Raw genomic sequence first — 12,475 nt, forward strand, 5'->3', positions numbered from 1 at the left:
TGGTGATATTTGGTTGCTGGGTTAAAGTCCCAAGGTTAGGATTTGGAGAGACAATATAAAAGGGTTACAGCTACTGGGGGACTCAAAAGGATCCGGTTAGAGTCCCAACCTCTGAGTTAGAGTCCCAGAGTACCCTGGGTTAGAGTCCCAGAAGTATTGGATTTTGGTGTCTGTTCATATTTGTCTATATCTGACTGTTCTATTTATTAAAATTGGCTGTTTTGGGATGAGTTTCTCAGTGATCGTAACAAACTCTTTAAAAATTACCTTGTTTGCTGTGGCCACATTGGGGAGAGCCCCTTAAAATGGGGATAACTGTAAACTGCTGGTTAGATAACCTGGGATAATTTTAAATTACTGTAGCCATTTGCAGCTCTTTTTGAGCCTCCAAACCAAGGAACAAGGAAAAATCTTTAATCTTTTAAAGAGTTAAGTGCTCTGCCTTTCAACTGAAATTTTCCAGAAGCTGTAAACATTTACAGAGAACAGTAGAATCTTACCAAGTTTGTTTTATGTCCTGAGAGCTTGGCTTGATAATTGTCAGGTTGAGGGGTTACCAAAAAATGGTTGGACAAAAATATGGTTGCATCCCATTTTGCAGTAAGAGACAGTCAGACAGAAATATGAGTTGCACTCCTGCTTGTGGCTAAGAGTCTTACCAAGCTGCAGTCAGCCTCAGGGGAGTTACATTGGCCATTAGAAGAAAGCCTTATCTGGGCCTTCATTGTAAGGGTCTTGATTTCAGGGATGCTTGAAATTATCACGATCTGATTCTAGCTGCAGTATAAATATACTTTTGATCAGTGGTGTCTCAATTCTGAAACAGTGGGAAATGCTAATTCGATCCCAACCTGTAGCCCCCTAGGCTGCATTCTCCGGTATTGGGCAACTTTTAGCTATAAGTAAGTAGTACGAGCTATTGAGTACTCATTGTATGTATCCTTCTCCTCCCAGAGAAAGCCACTATTTTTCCTGTGTGTGTGTGTGTGTGTGTGTGTGTGTATTTCATTTGTCATAAAAAGGAAAAACTATAGAGCAAGTGCAGGCACTCCATAAGCCTATTGTCTGGGCAGGCCCACAGGAGGCTTTGCTGTAGGGCTTGCCTATGAAGTATGCACATAAAGGGGAAGCTGTTGCTAAGGGCATCTTGGAAGCCAAAAAAGCCACAATATTGATGAGGTTGGGTTTAGTAGTTAAGAGCCATTAGAGCGCTCACCACCTCAAGATGTCTCATACACAATCCCCAATCCCACAGCACCTCCCTGCAGTTATAGGTCTGGCTCAGTGAGACCCAAAGCATAGCTAAAACTGTTAATGTGCATATAAGATGAGGTTTTTTTTTTTTCTTTTTGTCTAGTGCTATGTATTGATAGCTTGGCTTTGTGACTTCTTTGGTCATGAGGGGTCCCAGTCCATCTGGGGCCTTTGTCATCTCAACCTTTATTGTTTGTTAGTGCACTACCACCTGTGCAGCAGTAGCCTTTGCTTTCTTGGCCTATTTTTGGGAGTGAATTTTCTGGGTCTTCTGAGGGCTGCTTCTTTTGAACCCTCTTCTGGGGATGCCTCTTGCATACATAGTTAAGCCATAAGTGCTCATAGGTATTTGGACGCTAAAAACTGATAAGGCAAATATGACCCAGAAACTCCATCTTGGAGAAAACTTGAGTGGCTTCTCTGTTCCTTTATGATGTAGTTGGACAGGTACACTAAGCTATAATGTCATTTGAGTTACAACACAATTTCTGAAAAATCAAGAGCAACTGTCCTTAGAAAATCCTTGCAAGACTGGAAAAGCAGCTCCAGAGGTAGTTCAGATTCCACCCAGTTCCTTTATCTCAAAAAGGATTATCATCATCCACTTCTCGAGAAACTGTCATCTAGCCCATTACTAATTCCTAAGACTGAAGGGGAAAAAAGGAAAAAGCAAGAAAAACTGCCTAAGAGCACCCTCGCCAAAAATCTAGCATCTTGAGTGTCTTCTCTACAAAAATTAGTAAAATAGTCTTAAAGCAAAATTTGGATTCATAACTAGGGAGTCTTATACCTGATTCATGGGAGTAATTTTAAAACAACAGCTGTGCAGTCTCTGTGTATGGGTGTCTGTATGTATGTTATATATGTGATATTGTACCTCCAGGTGTTATAATTTCTAAAGACCTCTATCCAATTTGCTTAAAATAAGTGCTTATATAAATGCAATAGAAACTAATACAAATGTCTTTCAAGTTAACATAATGTAAGTTACTCTTTGGTAACTGAAAACTTATTAAGATTGTTGGTTTAATTAAAATAGACATGTTCTCAAAGTTCTCAGCATTGGCTATGACCCAGACATGCAGCCTTTATTCTACATTTATTTGTCAAATATGCTGATGTTATGTCTACCACAGAACTGGTTAGCAAAGACAATAACTTAAAATGATCACTAATTTTGTTTAATGTCTCATGAAGTTTTGTAGGCAATGTAAGTAATTATTGGAAACAGGTGAACTGAATAAATGCAAAAAGGGTAAAAATTTTTAGGGATTTTTTAACAATGACTATATGTTATGATGTATGTACTTAAAACAACTTAAGATGATGGCTAACTGCTTTAGTGTTGCATGAAATTTATATTACTCATCTAAATATGATTGTTAACAAACAAATGGTCTGGATGTAAGTGAGATAGGAGTTTATAGGTAAACTTTTAGCAATAATTATAGTTTATGACATGAGTACTTAAAATAGCTTCCAAAATCTCGTCAATAACATGAAACATTGAAGTTTTGCTAGGTTAGACTGAATGATAAAAGATAAAAATTCATTGAGTATCTAGATCATTTCCAAATAAGATAGAATATTAAAGATTAATTATAAAATCTGGTTACCTACTTGTGGCTTCTTATTACAGAGAAACTAAAAATCTTTGAATCTACTAGTAAACATGTCTTCTATTTTATTAAAGATTGTTCTATGAAGTATCATGTTTCTAGAAATTATTAAAACTATTTATGAATTTGCCAAACCACAGAATGTTAATATAAAAGATAGTTCATAATTTCTTTTTAGTTTTTACTAGAGTCTGTAAGGGTTAAAAATTTAACTTAATATATGTCATTAAAGCTACTAAAAACTAATGAGGAATACATCTTTGTAACTCAAGGGAAGTAGGATATATGTTTTCAGTAGAGAAGGTATAAAAATAGAGATTTTTTTGTTTTGTTTTGTTTTAAAAAAAGGATAAATTTGTCCTAAAGTACTAGGAAAGGAAAAAGGAAAAAAATACTCGGGAGAAATTCTGAATGTAAAAAAAAAGTTATAGAAGGTTTGTGGAAGAGAAACCCTAAGAAAGAATTTTGTGCATGATCAAGTTGGCTAAGATTAAAATAAGTTTAATTACATGAATACGTTTTAATATCAGATGTAAACTGGTACAAAACTTAATTGGGTTTTCTCTTTCTTAAAAGCTAATTTTCCTGGAATTTTAGTATGCTCTTGATAAAGAGATTATAAAAGGTTTTTCTTTATTTGTGAGTAAGTCTACAGAAAATAATAGAAGATCTATGTTTTGTTAAAATAATTTCCTATATTCAGAAGACTATTAAGCATTTTTTTACTGTTTCTGTTGTCACTTTGATTGAATGGATAACTGAGCATTTTTTCACAGTGATTGTTGCTTCATATTTGACCAAGTGTTTAAAATCCTCGTGATATTTTCGACAAGCTTCCCCCAAAACTCAAATACTAAATGAAGTCTTTCTTTTAACATGAAAGGAAAAATTTTTTCTTTGAGAATTTGTCAGAGGACTCTCAGGACTACTCAAAGAAATTTGTTCTCTCTCTTCTTGTAAAGAAAAAGATACTAAACTAATTAGGCTTATTTGGTATGTTAAATTACATGGGAAGCATTGTCAAATAAGTGATGAAAAACATTCCTAGGTGGTGTTATGTGGGTAAATGTTATTGATATATATGTTCTAAAATTATTAACATTCCTAAGACTCTGGTCTGTCCTGGTTGTCAGCATAATTCTGGTTACTACTTTAAAGTGTTGTATGTCATAAAATTAACCAAATTTCTTTATTGCCATTTTGAAGCCTTGTTGTTTACAGATAGTTATTGTTTTACTCTGGAGCTTTTGGAAAATATGTTTCATCTTCAGAGAAATTCATGGAAATGACTCTGACAGTCTAGAATACAGGTTTCTGATAAACTTTCAGATTATAAAACTGAACAGGCTAAGAAATTACAGAACTCTAACAGAGAAACGGATGACTTCAGAAACTGCTGACAGAAGATTAAGATCAAGAACCAATTACACAGGACTGAATGAACTGATGAGGATGAGCATAATTTTTATGACTTTTGTTTGAAATAGTACTGATTTTTTTAATGTTTTTGTGTTTTTCAGATTTATGGAAATCTTTATCTCTTTTCTCTCAAGCCAACTATGACTTACAGCAATTTAGTAAATTATACCTTTGTAAGCAGAATTGAAACATTTATTTTTTTCTCCCTACCTGATCCCTCCAGCATTTGGAAACTCTTAGTGAGTGAGTATTGTTTTCATGGCAATATAGTTATTTGCATAATTTCAATAAGAATCTGTTATCCTTATAACGGGACGCAATTGGAAATATTGGTTATATTACCAAGGCTTGACTGGAATATCATATTTGAAGGAAACATGCTGACTCAGATATGACAAGACAGCTTTTGAGGAATAAATGTTGCCTTTCTGGAATAAAGCCACTTGGAAATATTGGCCTTGTACCTTGTTTTCTAGCAAGCTTACCAGGGGAGTAAGGAAAGTCACTTATCTGGAAGGTGCAAGGAACGTCAATATTTGGGGGGACCTCAAGAGAAGAGAGGAATTCACCTAAATCTAAGGCGTTGCAGGTGAAGACTGATTACAAATACTTGGCTTGGGTTTTCTGGCCTCAAGAGGCCTTTAAAGTTCAATCTGAAATTCCCTATAAAAAATACCAGCAAAGTAGATTTAAAAGAGCCTATATGATCAATGGCTATTCTTTCTGTACTTACGTAAATAACTGAATTAATTTTTATTGGAACTAGACTTATTTTGCAAACTAGTTAGTCTTAATTTGGCTATCTTTTATAAAAATTGAGGGTTATTTTAGAGAGAAAAATTGTGTGTTGGTAAAAACTATAGTACACATTAATGGATATTAGATTCTAGTTCTGTTAATTATCTTTCAGGGTTTTGTTTTGTATCTGTTAATTGGACTGGGTCCTTAATTCTCCTAGTCTCTTGAAATATCTGGCTACAAATCTCCAAACTAACATTTTTTCCATCATTTTAATTTGGAATCATTGAGAACTGAAGCTTCCCTTTTCCCTGAAGCCTTGCAAACTGAAGCTGGTTGACTTGGTATAAACTTAAGAGATATTCATGTTTGCTGCTCTGTAAGATACCTGAATACCTGATGACGTCATCAGAGATATTTGAAACTGAAAAAGATGCTTCAACTCTGACATCTAGAAATCCTTTTAACTGGCTGCCACCTGGGCTCAGAAACTGGTTTATAATTTGCTCCCACCATTAACCTTGTTTTTCTTTTGTCTCTCTAGAAATGCTTCTTATTAAATACCTGGTTACTTGTTTACACAATATAGGCCTAACTTTGGGAGCCCACCTGCATCACTGTCTTACTAAGAGACTGGTTCAATGAGATGGAACAACCTCTGCCCCTCATCAACAGGGTTTCCCTCAAAATTGAGGAACAAAAAACTAAAGGGGGGAATTCCTGCTGGCTCAATGCAAGGTTGACATGAGAGAAGCTATATTGTGGAAAAGAAACTATATTGTAACTTTGACTGACCTCTGACTAACTCAGCTGGATATGCACCCTCCAGGAAATCTAACTGCTCTATAGATTTTATGACCCCTGCATGTGCAGGTACCTCCCAACTGTGATAAAATGATAACTTTGTTCTTTTGAGTTCCTTGGGAATGCAATGACACCTGGAGAGAAATTATATCTGGTGTGGCCGCTCCCCATCTGTAACACCAGAAGGTCAACATTTCTAAACCACTCCCCTGTAACCCACTGGCCTTACATAACTGCTTCAAGATTCTGTGCCCCACCCCCCCCCCTTAAGATGGTTCTTTTGGACATTAGTCAGCCATCTTCCCTCTTGCTAGCAAGCTGTAATAAAATGCCTTTTCTCTGCCACCACCTTGCCTCTTGATGATTGGCTTTTCTCTTGTGGCAAGCAGATCATGCCCTTTGTGTGGTAACATTTTCAGAAGAAATCATTTTTGGATAAGTACATAATTATATTTCCACGAGAAATCTAGCCTATACTTTTTTTGTTGCCATTTGGCAAAATAAAAGACAATGTTTAATTTTTCTTTGGCATGAATGGGTGATGTACGTGGTAGCCAATGGCAGCAGGAACTGTCTTCAAACATGGAAGGCTACTACATAGAAGACTTTGCTGATGGATTCCATCTAGATTCAGGGAGTATAACAAGAAAGACTCATAACAAACTCAGAAAAAGCTACCAGGGTAAGATTTCAGTTCATTTTAAGAATATAGCTTTCTATCTCCCTAACTGCTCCATGTTGCATTGTGGTGTGACAGGAAGTGAGAACCCCTTTTAGAGCTACTGCATAGGGGTTGCATGTTTTGGGAGCAAGATAGTAGAATTCTCTTCTGAATTTAATGTTCCATGTTCCTATGTGCACTGAACACTTAATAATACTGAAGGCTGGCAGAATTTGCCACCCAAAAATATGCCTCTTTGACATAAGGATTATTTTGAGAAACAGCAGACACAAGAGAAGTTCTGAAAACAAAGTAGAATTTACTCTTTTTTAAGGCAAATTTAAATTTATAAAGGAAATCTCCATTTGTAAGGGTGTCTCATTCTCTGTACCAGGAAAAGAAGAATGACTCTAAGTAACAAAAGAATCTTATCAATGGAGAAGGTACTACTTAAATTTCTATGACAAATCTCTCTTTTCTTAACAGTGCTTTTCACCTCCCCATAACTGTCTTCTCCACATCATTTCATTGTCTTAGCTGAAGATGGTATTTAAGCCTGAATTCTTTTTTCCAGCTTTCTTGAGATATTATTGACATATATAACATTCTGTAAGTTTAAGGTGTACAATATAATGATTTGATTAATGTATATATTGTGAAATGTTTACCACAATAAGATTACTTAACACATCCTCCATCTCACATAATTGCCATTTTGTTATTGTTGTTTTGTTGTGATGAGAACTTACGTTTGAATTCTAAGTCATCTTTTTTAGAGTCATCTATTTTTCCTGGGTATCCCCCATGTATACATGAAACATACATTTTAATAAATTTCTGTTTGTTATTCTCTTGTTAATCTTTCCTTTGTTACAGGGGCTCCAGCTGAGAATTTAGAATGGTAGAGGAAAAAAACTTATTTTTTCTCCCCTACAATCCCCAGGAGCATATTTTCCTCTTACAGTTAAGTTTTTAATTTGCTCCCTGGAGCCTGTTTTGGAAGGAACTGGCAGTGTATGTGAAGTAGATACATGAATGAAAGTTATTTATTGCTCAGAAACTGTTTTCTATTTATAATCCGACTTCTTTGGGATCTATTATGGCAAAAATTGGGGTTCTCTTGCTTTATGTGCATTAAAAAAGCAATTATTATGGCATCAGCTTTTGGGAAAAGACATGTAGCTTTAGTTTATGTGTTACATCTACAAGGATACAGGGGGTATGGGTCCTAAGATCTGTCTCCCCAATCCAGGGCTTGGGGCATAATTTATGGGATGAAGAGCAGGGTGGTCTGAATTGTGGAGATAGATGATTGGTGATAAGGAGAAGTGAGCTAACCGATGATCTGTGCAAGCATAGTCAAGCTTCATCCCTCTTCATAGGACACGTGTTCACAAAATGGCAATGTTACCATGATCTGGGGGTAGAGTTTTTAGCTCCTTGATGTCAAAAAGTTCACTTATTGAGCATTTGCACAGGCCCATTTGATGGTTTGGTGGTCTCCACTGGCCTGAACTGGACAAGGGGTCTCAGTTCCTGAAAGAAAACTCTTAATTACTCTGTTGATAAGATGGAGTCAGTTGAACTGGTCCTGTAGTTTAAGCCTTCTGTATGACACTTGAGACAACAACTAAAACGATAAAGAATCTATTCTATTTTCCTCAGCCTCTTTACATTCTTGGGAGTTTTTTTTCATCACGTTCAACCTTATTCCAGATATCACTAGATCTCACTAGTCTCAAATTCATCCTCTTTGGCCTGGCATTCCAGGCCACCTGTAATCAGGCCCATTGCACCTATTCAATTTTACTTCTTACTCTTTCCTAATATAGACCTTTCATTAGCCTCAGGCCATTCTCTTCACTCCCGCCAATGTGTCAACATTTGTATCATTTGAAAAAGGAAAGCAGTTAGCAGATAAAATTAAGCCCAATGTTGGTATAGTAGTGTGGGGAAAGGGAAAAAGCACAGACCTTGAAACCAGTCTGCTTGGGCTCAAATCGCAGCACTGTCATTTACTGGTATTGTGACTTTAGGCAAATTACTTAAAATCTGATTCTTAGTTCCTTCATTAGTAAAGTGGAGCTACTAATGCACAACTAAAATAGTTGTTATGAGTATAAAAGATATTCCAGGGGCTGGCCCCGTGGCTGAGTGGTTGAGTTCATGCGCTCCGCTGCAGGCGGCCCAGTGTTTCGTTGGTTCGAATCCTGGGCGCGGACATGGCACTGCTCATCAAACCACGCTGAGGCAGCATCCCACATGCCACAACTAGAAGGACCCACAACCAAGAATATACAACTATGTACCGGGGGGCTTTGGGGAGAAAAAGGAAAAAAATAAAATTCTTTAAAAAAAAAGATATTCCAGCTGTGTTCACCCTGGAAATCACACAGAACTGAAATGCCAATAAGATGACCCCTTCAACTCAGCAGGATCCTGTTTTCATATGAAAGCAAGGAGCCTTCTGGAAGAACAGTTACCCTAAAGAATAAGAGAGTCAAGAATAATGGCCCAGTGTTTGGTGGAAGGATTTTGAGTAGAGTATTGGGTCTGCCAATCACATTTGCCCAGTCTCTGAGAACTCATTCCTAAGTATCAGAGAAAGAGGCTTGGAGATTTCACTAGAATCTTTGCTTGTGTTACATGGAACTAGTGAGAGTAGAGTGTACTTTTCCTCATAAAACTGACCAAGTGATTCAAGAATCACACAGAGAAAGAAGACATCACACCAGGGATCCTGAAATAAATTAAGCAAAATGACTGACACCCTGTGGTAACCAGAAAGAATATATTACCAGAGAACCTTCTGAGGATTCCCAGATCTTTTTAGGAGGCACTTCAGTGTGCCAGAGTTTCCACTGAAAGAGTCTTGCTATAGCTAGGGAAAAAATTGTTACTGTTTATTGTGACTCAATTTTCCCCATATCATTTTATAACGAAAAATTTTAAATATACACAAATAGAGAATAGTATGATCAACCCTCCTGTACCCATCTCCCAGGTTTAACATTTTTCTGCACATAGTCACTGGATACCCCCCTTCACTCATCTCCTCCCTGGATTATTTTATACAAATCCCAAACATCATTTCTTTCCAGCCTAAAACACTCCAGTATGTATTTCTAAAAGACAAGTCCTCTTCTTTCCCCAACATTACCATGGTATCATTATCACAGCTTAAAAAGTTAACAATTCCTTAATGACATTAAATATTCAATTAGTGTTCATATTTCCCTGATTTTCGTCATATTTTATAATTAGCTTGAATTGGGATCTAATCCAAGATACAGACATTGCGTTTTGTTGATTTCTATCTTAATTCTCTTTTAACCTATAAATTTTCAGTGACAGGTAGAATAATGGGTCCCTAAAGACGTCCACAACCAAATCTTCAAAAGCTGTGAATATTTTAGGTTACATGGCAAAGGGAAATTAAGGCTACAGGTAGAATTAAAGTTGCTAATTAGATGATATTAAAATGAGGAGACTATCCTGGATTATTTGGGTGGACCCAATGTCTACCCAAGGATCCTGAAAAGTGGAAGAGGAAGAGAGGAGAGGAGAGTCAGAGGGAGATGTGACTACAGAATAATATCAGAGAGATTCAACATTTCTGGCTTTGAAGATGGAGGAAGGTAGCCATGAGCCAAAGAATGTAGGTAGCCTCTAGAAACTAGAAAGGACAAGGAAATGGATCATTCCATAGAAGCTTCAGAAGGAAAAATAGCTCTGCCAACACTTTGGTTTTAGCCCAGTGATACCTGTGTTGGACCTTTGTCTTACAGAACTGTAAAATAATAAATTTGTGTTGTTTTAACCCATCAGGCTTGTGGTAATTTGTTACAGCAGCAAATTAAAAACAAATTAATTCTCCTACCTTTTTTCTTTCTTTACATTTATTTCTTGGTGAAACCACATTTCTCCTACAGAATTTCCTACACTCTGATTTGCTGATTGTATCTTTTTGGTGTCATTGAACATATTCCTCTGTCCCCTGTACTTCCTGTAAACTGGTAATTAGATCTAGAGACTTGATCAGATTCAGGTTCAACTTATCAACACAGCTACTTCATAGATGTTGAGTTTTCTTCCTTTCCTAGGTGATTCTGAGACATCCAGTCATATACCAGCATTTAGAGACCACTAATCTTGTCTGACTCCTATTATGCTGTAGGTAGGAATATCGAAGTCCAAACAGAAGATGGGATCCACGCAAACTCTCACAGGAAGTTAGTGGCAGAAATGAGACTACTATTCTGATTTAAAGTTCATTATACTGCCAGATCCTGGGGCTAGATGGACCCTCAAAACGTCATTTAGTCTAGCTCTTGAAGCAGAGCTCACATAATCAGCTTCTTAGATGACTCAATATTTATCTCATAGGGTAGCCTCAGTCTTGGAAAAAGGTTTCAAGTCCTTCACCCTAAACTGCTCCCAGAATAGAAAAAAGAAAAGTCAGGTTAACCGCAATCTGGCTGATCTTGCAGTTTGTTCTTCCGAGGAAGATCTTGCTGAGAGTGACATCTAGGATGGTCACCCCAATGCTGTCTCCTGCCACCTTCTGAGTCAGGGTTAAAAAACATAGCCCTTGTGAGAGAATGAACACACACACACACACGCACACACACAACTAACATGAGAAGTTTGTTAATTATAATTTACAAGAGCACTTTATCATCCATTATGCCATTGGATCCTCCCCAAAGCCCTGAGAGGTGCACTGAGCAATAAATATTATCTCCATCTTAAACATGAGCAAACTGAGGCTCAGAAAGGCAAAGTGGCTTATTCTAAGTCACAAATGTTTCAGATATGTCTGACCCCAGACTCTTTACAACCTTGGGTCCCCCATCCATGTCTTCCCTAAACCCCTCATGTGTCCACCTACAGGCTCAAGCCCATCACATGTCCTGAGCCAGTACTCATCAGGGTAATAACTCAGTCAACAGCTTCTTCCTGCTATGCATTCAGACTTGGAATTAAGCTGTATTGCCAATCAGAGTGCTTCCCAGGGCACTAGGGAATAACAGCTGCCGTTTGTTGAGCACTTTCAATCTGCCAAGTATTCTTCTAAGCCCTTAAATGAATTCCTCACGACACTATTTTCCAGTTTACAGAAGAGGAAAAGAAGACTTAAGAGAGATTATTGATTTGCCGAAGTTCATACAACCAATAAGTGGAAGATACAAGATTCAAACTCAGATCAACCTAATCGTTAGCTGCCTACCTATGTTGCCTTAACACATGCAATTCTGAGCATCCATGTGGCCTCAGTGACAGCCATCACTTCTCTTCACTGAGAGAACAGAAAAGGAAGGTGACCATGGGCTAACTGCATAATGTGAAAGGCATAGATGAGTTTAGAGACCACGAATGTTAAGCAGGGTTGGGCTACACAGGGCTGGAAGGTATTCCCAGAAGCACATGGCTTCCCAGGACAACAGCAGCAATTATTCTTGATTTGAGGTTTTCCAGGCAGTATGGAGGAATAACAGAGACAAGGAGAGCTGAAGATATTGGCAAGTGAAGTATTGGAGCAATGGACCAGGAGGTCCAGGCTGGAGAAGAAAGACAGGATAGGGTGGATGGACCAGGAGACAGTCTCAGCCCCGAGGCCTCTGTAAGGTCCAGGAGTAGGTGGGCAGGAGGAACTAAAGGTAAGAGAAGGGAGACTGGGAAACATGGTAGTAGTGTAAGGGGCAGAAAGGGGACATGGAGTCATAAGATTTTAGAAGTAGAACCCTTTTGGCTATGGACAGATCTGGGAATTGGGAGTTGAGATGGAGCGGTGATGAAGGTTCAACAGGCTTTTGTCGATAACTGGAGGAAACCAATGCCTTCTCTTAAGAGATGAGACTCAGGAAGTAAAGATCGTCTTGTCCCTGGAAGGGGTTCAACTTCAGTCTTCCTAGATGATATATGAGGTTGTATTTTCCCCAAAACATTGTTGGCTTGTCCCATGAGGCTGAGCTCCGTT

This window comes from Equus przewalskii, chromosome X, assembly GCF_037783145.1.
Source record: "Equus przewalskii isolate Varuska chromosome X, EquPr2, whole genome shotgun sequence".
In the NCBI taxonomy this organism is placed as follows: Eukaryota; Metazoa; Chordata; class Mammalia; order Perissodactyla; family Equidae; genus Equus; species Equus przewalskii.